Here is a 9,588-nt window from a genome sequence, read left to right as displayed (position 1 = left end):
TTTTTGCAGTATGCGGGCCTCTCACTGCTGTGGCCTCTCCCGTTGCGGAGCACAGGCTCCGGACGCGCAGGCTCAGCGGCCATGGCTCAGGGGCCCAGCCGCTCTGTGGCATGTGGGATCCTCCCGGACCGGGGCACAAACCCGTGTCCCCTGCATCGGCAGGCGGACTCTCAACCACTGCGCCACCAGGGAAGCCCTGTGAAACCTTTTTTGATCTCCCTAGTAGAGCTCTTTTGCTTCTCTGAACCCCCAAACAGTTTGTTTCTTTCTTGCCATTTAATAATACATTCAACTTTTTACTGTAGTCACCTGTGCACATATCTATCTCCCCCTTTCCTCAACCTCCGGTAGTCTTCCAGGACAGGATCTTTGTTTAATCTCTGTATCCCCCACAAGGCCTAAGATACAGTCTTACCCATAACAGCTGCTCAATAAACATTTGTTGGTTATTTTAAAGTCAGATTTCTAATATTTGAAAACTATTCCATTATTGTATAGTCAGCCTCTACACTGATTTACAGTTATGATGCTACAGCAAAGTGTGAGTCTCATCCTTTCCTGGTATAATGTGGGCTCTACTTATGCTGGTTTTAGTGGTATGATATTAAAAACATTAAAAAAAAAGTGCAAATAAACTCTTTAGAAGGAAAATCAGGGCTACAGGCAAGGTAGCTTATCATTCCTATAGCTAACAATCTATTATCTCCAAGACGAAACTCAGATTACTCCAACATACCTAGTTCAAAGAAGTTATATCAATGAATGGTTGGGATCTTTTCATCAATAAAAGAAAAAAAATGTTATTCTAGAACTACTTTAAAATTTTTCCTTGGGGGCTTCCCTGGTGGCGCAGTGGTTGAGAGTCCGCCTGCCGATGCAGGGGACACAGGTTCGAGCCCTGGTCCGGGAGGATCCCACATGCTGCAGAGCAACTAAGCCCGTGCGCCACAACCACTGAGCCTGCGCTCTAGAGCCCGTGTGCTACAACTACTGAAGCCTGCACGCCTAGAGCCCGTGCTCCGCAACGAGAAGCCACCGCAATGAGAAGCCCACACGCTGCAACGAAGAGTAGCCCCCGCTCACCGCAACTAGAAAAAGCCCATGCGCAGCAACGAGGACCCAATGCAGCCAAAAATAAATAAATTAAAAAAAAATTTCCTTAAATGTGATCTGAACAAAGAATCAGAAATTCTGACATAAAATATCAGGTTTCTAGATGTCCCTATTTGTTGATAAGACTTATCCCCAGAATAAAATGTAAAGAATAATATGGAAAAAGGAAAAGAAAAAAAAAAAGAATAATATGGAAGCGGGGGAGAAAAGGTCCATGGTTATAGTGAGGATTCTGTAAGAAAATGAGCTCTAAAACATAGTTTTACATTAAAAAAATCAACTTACACATTTTACTTTGCTCTTCACTACCTTTAATATTTATATTGCTGAGGTACTAAATCACTTCACTGTTTCCTTAAATATCCAGGGCAGGTCCCTCATCTTTGATGTGGAGAGCAATATAATGTCAGCTAGGTCTGTAGTACAAAGAGAGTTAAGGAATCTTCGGGGGTGTTCATCCCATTTACTTAAATGAGTACTGTATAATCTTTCCACAGAAAGAATGGCTAGCAATATTATCAACGTATTTCTTTGCCAAGCTTAAGGACTAAGATACCAAACCAAGTAGTAACACTTGGGCAGTGTCACCATGGCTATCAGCACAATTACATTGTTTCCTATGCTAAATATACTCATCTCCACTGTCTCCTTCAGTAGCCTTTGACATACTGCATTAAAACTGTTTCTTACTTATAACATCTCATAGTTGAATTCACACTCCCAAGTTGATTTAACCAGGATTTAGTCCCCTCTTATTGCCAACAAGACAAAAAATGCACAATGAGGTTAAGAAACTTGTGCAAGGCTACACTGCTAGTGCAAGGGAAAATCCAGAATAGAACTCAACTTAGGGTTTTAAGAGACCCTTGCATAGTTAAAGGTGGTCTTTGGGGTAAGGGAATTACACTTACTAAAAATATAACAATGCTTAATAATAATTTACATAAATTTAATTTTATCCTAGGCACAAATCTAAAGTCCCCAAATTTGAAAAAACCCAGAGGCATGTGAGGCTATTACTATTAAGGACTCCTAAAAGAAAAACAAAGTAGACAAGAACATACCATGAAGAAGTATGTCATCATGAGCTTTCTATTTCAGAACTACTGTCTAAAAAACGGAGATAAAAACTTTGATAAAAACTTTGATTATATAAAAGACCATGACAGCCAAATAAAATAAAATGTTTTTCTTATAACAGATGGTTTATGTTCTGATAATGTTTGCATTTAATGCTTTAGGATTACCTATTAATAAGGAAGCAGGGATGCTTTCCATTGATATTTCTAATTGAAAAGAAACAAGTTCTTTGTAATTCACTTAGTAGCAATGTATTACACATAGGTTTGCTTAAAGGGCTGGGCTGTAGTGACTTTAAACTTTATATCTAGATCCTGTTTGTGACAGCTCTATAGAGCAGCTTTGGAGATGTGTGTTGGAAAAACTTTTCTTCATAACTACTGCTATGTAACAATTCTCTCAGCATAGTGGCTCCAACTTTTTCAGTGCTCTAAGACAGAAATGGGACCAACCAGTGGTGTCCACACACAATGATTATCACACTCTTATGGTGCAGAACCCTGAGGCTAGGGATAACAGTGCCCTTACGCCTCATGCTTCCTGGCTTCTCCTGACCTGTGCTCTCAGTGAGCTCAGTCAGGATGTGAAGATATCAAGAGTACATTGGGAGACTGACTCCTCAAGTCGAGGCTGTGACTGGTAAGGGCTAAGTGCTGCCTGATACTAGCTGTCACCATTGCTGTTACTGTGCTGCTTGGGAAGGGGAAGCTAGGGAACACATCTTTTTGCTGAGGATCCTTGGTGACTTTAATATGTATTCTGGCCCTAGGTTGGGGTCTCTTAGCTGCCTATGGATTAAAAAACCAACATTATAAAATTGCCAAAAATATGAGGAATTCTGAGGGAAAAAAAATCACTGAAGAAAGCAGTCTTTGGTTAAAATTTACACAAGTATTATTTTTCCTTTAGAAAATATCTGGGTTCCCACACAGCCTGCTGGCTGAGGATAAAGTTACTTCAATTAAAAAATATTTTATTTTTCTTAGATAAACTCTCAGCAATAAGTATAGGGGGCTTAGAAATAATCTAATTATTATTTAACTCTCAGTAAATAAGTACTTTACTGAAACTTCACAATGACACGGGTATTGTGATAGTAAGTATCATAAGATAAACAAATCGAAGATTTACACAAGCAAAAAAACAAACCAAAACAGGAATTTTATGGATATTGAGGAATCCAAAATAAATACCACTAGTTATCGTTCAGACATTTAATTTATATGGTCTCATATTCAACACTATGATCTTTTTTTTTTGTTTTGTGAGGGGGCTCATAGGTACTCATTTTGCATACGTAGTAGAAATTCCTAGAACATAAAAAATTGATGTTACACGTCCATGAAGGCCTAAATTTAATACGAACAAGCATATTTAAAGTTTGGAAAAACTGCAAACATAAGCCTGGTGGGACTACTGGGTGTAAGGCAAGAAGAGATGACCTTTGAAGTTCAATCTATGGAGTGCCAGTGGAAATTTAAAACAGTGCAGCCACTGTGGAAAACAGTCTGGAAGTTCCTCAAAAGGTTAAACAGAGTTAGCACATGACCCACTAATTCCACTCCTAGGTATATACCTAAGAGAACCGAAAACTTACATTCACATAAAAACTCGTTAACAAATGTTCATGAGAGCCAAAGAGTGGAAACAACCCAGATGTCCATCAACTGATGAGTGGATAAATGAAACGTGGTATATCCATACAATGGAACATTACTCAACCATAAAAAGGAATTAAGTACTGTTACATGCTACAACATGAATGAACCTTGAATACATTAAGTGAGAGGAGCCAGATACAAAAGGCCACATATTATATGATTCCATTTATATGAAATGTTCAGAATAGGTAAATCCATAGAGACAGAAAGTAGATTAGTGGTTGCCAGGGGATGGAGGAAGGGGAAACTGGGACTAAGCTAATAGATGTGAGGTTTCTTTTGGGGGTGATGAAAATGTTCTGGAATCAGACAGTGGTGATAGTTGCACAAAATATTGAATATACTAAAAACCAGTGAATTATGCATTTTAAAATGGTGAATTTTAAGTTATAGGAATTATATCTCAATAAAATTCAATTAAGTATAAAAAATTCCATAATTATAAGGAAACAAAAATTATTTCAGTTATCTATTATGGTCGCAAATACTGAGAACTAAATTGGGAATGTTAAGAGAAAGGCTTTGGAATACTTCTGAGAACCAATAAATTTCTAAGGAACCATCTCTTCATTTTCATGGTGTGCTCACATATTTCTCTAAGGAAATTAGTGATGGGCGTGCTATAAAAAACAATCTGCTGAGGCAAAAAGCCTGGGTCACATCTTTCCATTCATGTCTAGTGCCCTAGGGAAGTGACTCTCCTGAGTGTCTATCTTTATGATGGTTACCTAAAGTGGCTGCCCACGTCCAGTGAAGGCTTTTGTTTAGTGATCATGGTCAAGTTGAGCTTATTTAAATACCATTTCCCAGAACTTACATGCTACTCCTGGAACGACGGGAATACTCAAAGCTTTTAGGGGGAATAAACTATTGCATGGTCTCTGTCTAGGAAGTGGGCCACAGTTCACTGAAAACAGACAGTTCACATAAATAAAATGAAAGCAGACATTTTTGGAGATGATCTTGAAAGCTTTCCATTAGAGAACATCAAGGGCATAAAACTAGGAATAGCATGTATCCATGTTAGACTACCACAAGTCACTTTCTACCCTCCATTCTTTCTAAGTAGAACAAAATAAGTAAGTATTTACCTACTTACTCCATTAGATAACCAAATCATTCCCATGGAACACAATACACACCTCTCCCTGGCTATCCACAAAGAGACTCTGGACTCCCATGCTAAAATTAACCATAGATCATCACAATACATAAGCAGTGGGCTTTTTACAAAGGTTCCATATTAAACTTGGGTGAAAAAGTTACATTTTAAATACAAGAAGTTATTGTATTTCTGACATGTGTGCTGCACATAGAACTCAGGCCAGTCAGTTTGCTTCTCCATAGCCTTCTATATGGCTTCTCTTTGGCTGCCAGCCTTGGTCTGGACCCTTCCCTAGACTTCTCAGCTTTAGGTCAACATCTGCATAGTCCCCACTCGTGTTACAGGCTCAAGTATAATGACAGAGGTCAAAGAACACTGGGAAGACTAAGGGCAAAGGGAAGAGGGAAAGGAGGATAAGGACCGAGCTGAGGCAGGTGTCCTACAGCTATAAAATCTCAAAATACCAGTCAAAATCTTCTCAGAGAAACTTCTCTGAAAACCATGACCATGATAAAAAGTGATCCTTCAGTTTCTGTTTTCCTATACAGAAGGGTAGGCAAGGGTAGATGAAAATTATGAGGAAAATAAAAACAAATATATGATATATACTATGAGAAGGCATCAGAAAACACACTTTAATGTAATTTATTGTGCTTTCTAATTTGATGTATAAACATCAAAATATATAAATACATTAAAAGCTTTACACAGTAGAGCATACAGGTACTAAAATATTTACAGCAGACTATATATATTCATATACATTTTTATGAAAAATCATGCATCAAGACTGTGGAAAGAGCCTAATATCTTTATTAGAGCATATTTATGTGAGAAAATCAGATTTGATTTTGTATTATTTCAACATATAGTATGTAATCATAAAGTATGATAAGGTTCAACAAAAACCAAAAATTACTATAGCCAGGAGTTTAAAGCAATAACACCAACTACAAGGTTACTTTATTGCATTTCTAATCAGTTACTAAAAGCAAAAACAAACAAAAACAGCGTTATCACTATTATAGATGTTCTTCTATGTTTAAGGAGTTCTTGAGAACTTACCTTTGTTAATTATAACATTTATTAAATAAAAATGAGAGGAGTAAAGGAACATTAATTCCTTCACTGTTAAATAAATGTATACTAGGATTTCCCTGGTGGCGCAGTGGTTAAGAATCTGCCTGCCAATGCAGGGGACATGGGCTCCAGCCCTGGTCCAGGAAGACCCCACGTGCTGCGGAGCAACTAAGCCCGTGCGCCACAACTACTGAGCTTGAGCTCTAGAGCCCGTGTGCCACAACTACTGAAGCCTGTGAGCCACAACTACTGAAGCCTGTACACCTAGAGCCTGTGCTCCGCAACAAGAGAAGCCACTGCAATGAGAAGCCCGCGCAAAGCAATGAAGAGAAGCCCCCGCTTGCTGCAACTAGAGAAAGCCCGTGTGCAGCAAGGAAGACCCAACGTAGCTAAAAAAAAAAAAAAAAAGTATACTGCTTAAGCTTTGAAAGGTCTTTCAGTGTGCTCTTGGTAACTATTTAGGGTCTGAATGCATAGTATAAATATCAATAAATGTTGTAGTCACACTGGCCATCCAAGTCCTATGGAATTACTGAGAAATCTAAATGAAGTGTGAATGGGTCATACTGTATTTTTATATATAGATGCATTGAGTGTGGAAAGATAAAGTGAACCAATTTGATTTGATGAATTTCTTTCTGAGATTATATGGGTATAAAATTCCCATCAGTATACACTGTTACACACTGTGGTTCAAATTTTTAAAATGTTAATACATCTGTGAAAGTACAAGGGAAGTTACTAGGAAAAGATGATTTGCTACAGAGACACCTTATCTACTTTTAAGAATACAGATGTGAAAATTCAAGACCCAGATTTCTTTCACCTGGACTATCATGTTTTGCTCAAAATGTTGATTTTTCCCTCTAACAAGAGCTAGACTTGAGCCATTTATTTTACTAATAAAATTATATATGTGTATATGTATCCTTTTCTAAATGGTTCTCATGAGGAATTTTGAAAACACCTTTCATGCATTAAACAAATGCTAATAATAACAAAACTTTGCAATATTCATATACAAAGAACAGTACCATTGTTATAATAATACTGAACATATTATCTTACTATATTCATCTTCAGTGTCTACAACTGCCATTCAGAACCTTTTTCCTAGCTATAAAGATTTATAAGAAGTTCACTTTTTAATATGAATTCCAGAAATGTCTACAATGACTAAAAAAATTCCATTGGCAATTTAAGAGTAGATACAAAGATTTTCTGAATCATAGGATAATTATTAAAAAAAGGTAATCCCATGTATGCCTACATTCAATCTTAGTGGCGATAAATCAAAAAGCTGAATGAGGGGTTACTGTTCTACAAATACATGTGAGTGTTTACCTCCTTTCTCTTCATATGCACATACCTCTTTGAGTGTCTAAAGTCTCCATATTTTTCACTGGGTTTAAAGTTCTTTATCTAATGCTGGCCCTCATGCCCACTTTTTCTTTCCCCAGTAACAAAATAACTTCCCTAAAAAGTAACTGTGAACTCTAAGTGGGAGGAAAGAGGGGTGCAAATATAAATTAAAGTATAATTATACTTTACAGAAGCCAATGGGATTAGTTTTAACATAATGGATATGTATTTTAATTTTATCCCCATCTCATATAGTAACATTTATTCTAAAAGGATGAAAAAAGGACAGTCTGAGAAGGAAAGGGGCTATCAGTTGAGTCACAGATTCCCTGGGGGTCAGAAATATGAAAAGCTAAAGGGGATTTTCTGAGAAATGAGGAAATAAGAAATAAAATAATATGGGGACAGGAGACAGAAGTCTTAGGATCAGATGACCAAACAATAAGGAGATTCAGCTAGGGAAGATAAAGAATGTTCAAAGAGGGCCTATAGCAAAAGTTACAGACAATTATGAGAAAACAAGATTTGAAAGGCAAAACCCAAGAGGTACCAGCTAACTTGGTGTCTATAGTGACCAAAGATTTTAAAAGAAGCCAAAAGGGCCCTAACTGCAAAGGTTTTTAGTTGTCAAGGGATCAAAAGGACCAAAGACTAGGAGAAGGATGGGTAGATCTAACTGTTAGGGCTTAGGGAAATAATGAAAGCGAAGGATTGAAGGTGAATGACAAAAGGAAACAGTGTTTACTGCTACAACCTTAAGACTGACTGCACAATGTGAAATATGCAATATGTCTAAGATGTGTGCAGTTTCGTTTCTTGAATTCAACTAAGTTACTATTTTTATGGGTCACTGACCCTTGAAATACCTACACTACATCCAAAGTTAGACAAGTCAAATAAAAGGACTAGCAAAGCTTTCAGTATTTTGGGCCACATGGGTGCCTCTATTAAAATCAAATACTAGAGGTATATTTTTGTATGGAATAAACTTAGGAAATTTTGATGGTAGACTTTTAAATTTCATTTTCCATACTTTTTTCTATTGTTGTTCCTTGCTATACATTTTGGAGAAGGTGAGGCAACAGTCTGATACAAAAAGAAGTAGGACCTAACGTGTCCTCAGTAAGCAGCTGCTCATTAAGATAATACTTCCAGTTACTGGCTTAGAAAGCAAGGCTCTGAGATTACTGCTGAGCCTGGGCCTCTGACTTGTCAACCAAAAAAGCTACTTCCCCTTTAGTATAATGAAGTACAGAAGTACAGTTAAACAGTTATCTACGAGGGTTTATTAGCAGGCATAGGATATGGTGGGTGAGCAGAGATACTGATATTTTTTTTGCCAGTGACCAAAATATTTACAAATTTCATAAACTGGAAAGAACTTTCTAAAAAATTAAGATCTGTTTCACAAATTACCAATTCAACTGGAACACTGAATAGCAGAAATGACAAAAGATTTGTTCTTATGGTTGATAAAAAATTTATGTCAGGGCATTCAAGTAAAGTTATTTTCTGTGTTCTGATTTAACAAATCATGTGAGCTGTATCTCGTTGGGTGACACGGATGCTGGCTCATTGAAGCCTACTCTAATGTCTCCCAGCACAGCCTTCTGTGGGACAGTGATGCAAGAATAACATGTCAGACTGAAGTAACATCAAAGAAAGAAAAGCAGGGCTGGAGATGCTATGAGGTTGGCTCATAACACTTCTTGACCTGTGAGTGTCCAATAAGTATTCAATGTCCTATGGGCTTCAATGACCTAACAAGTACTAAGTAGCAACAGTAATGCAGTAATGAATGGTCTTCAAAAGAAGACTTTTACAATTCAAGCTGAAAAACACTACACTTACTAGATGGTTTTAACTCTATTGAAAGCCTTAGACACCACTAGTGATTTCTTAAAAGGTGAATGAGTATTAAATGTTTTATATATGCTTGTGTAGTATCTACTTTAGTTCCTTTAAATCTGTTTGATTTTAAAGATGTACATTAATTTGGAAAACAAAACTTTTCTGATGATATCACTGATAAAAATGCTGATGAAAAATGAAATAGTATTAGCTATATTGGTAAAAATACAGATGTAAAATAATGAGACCATTCAACATTAATAAAATGTACTGTTAAAAATGAAATTAAGGGGGCTTCCCTGGTGGCGCAGTGGTTGAGAGTCCGCCTGCCGATGC

General features: G+C 37.1%; 1 protein-coding gene across 1 annotated transcript in view; it reads right to left on the bottom strand.

The window, feature by feature from the left end:
- RPAP2 (RNA polymerase II associated protein 2) overlaps window positions 1–9,588 on the bottom strand; it is an 80,943-nt gene that overhangs the window by 22,931 nt on the left and 48,424 nt on the right. The window lies entirely within an intron of this gene.

The sequence above is a fragment of the Lipotes vexillifer genome, unplaced genomic scaffold (assembly GCF_000442215.2).
Source record: "Lipotes vexillifer unplaced genomic scaffold, Lipotes_vexillifer_v1.1 scaffold490, whole genome shotgun sequence".
NCBI lineage: Eukaryota > Metazoa > Chordata > Mammalia > Artiodactyla > Lipotidae > Lipotes > Lipotes vexillifer.
This window is presented reverse-complemented; position numbering and strand designations above follow the sequence as displayed.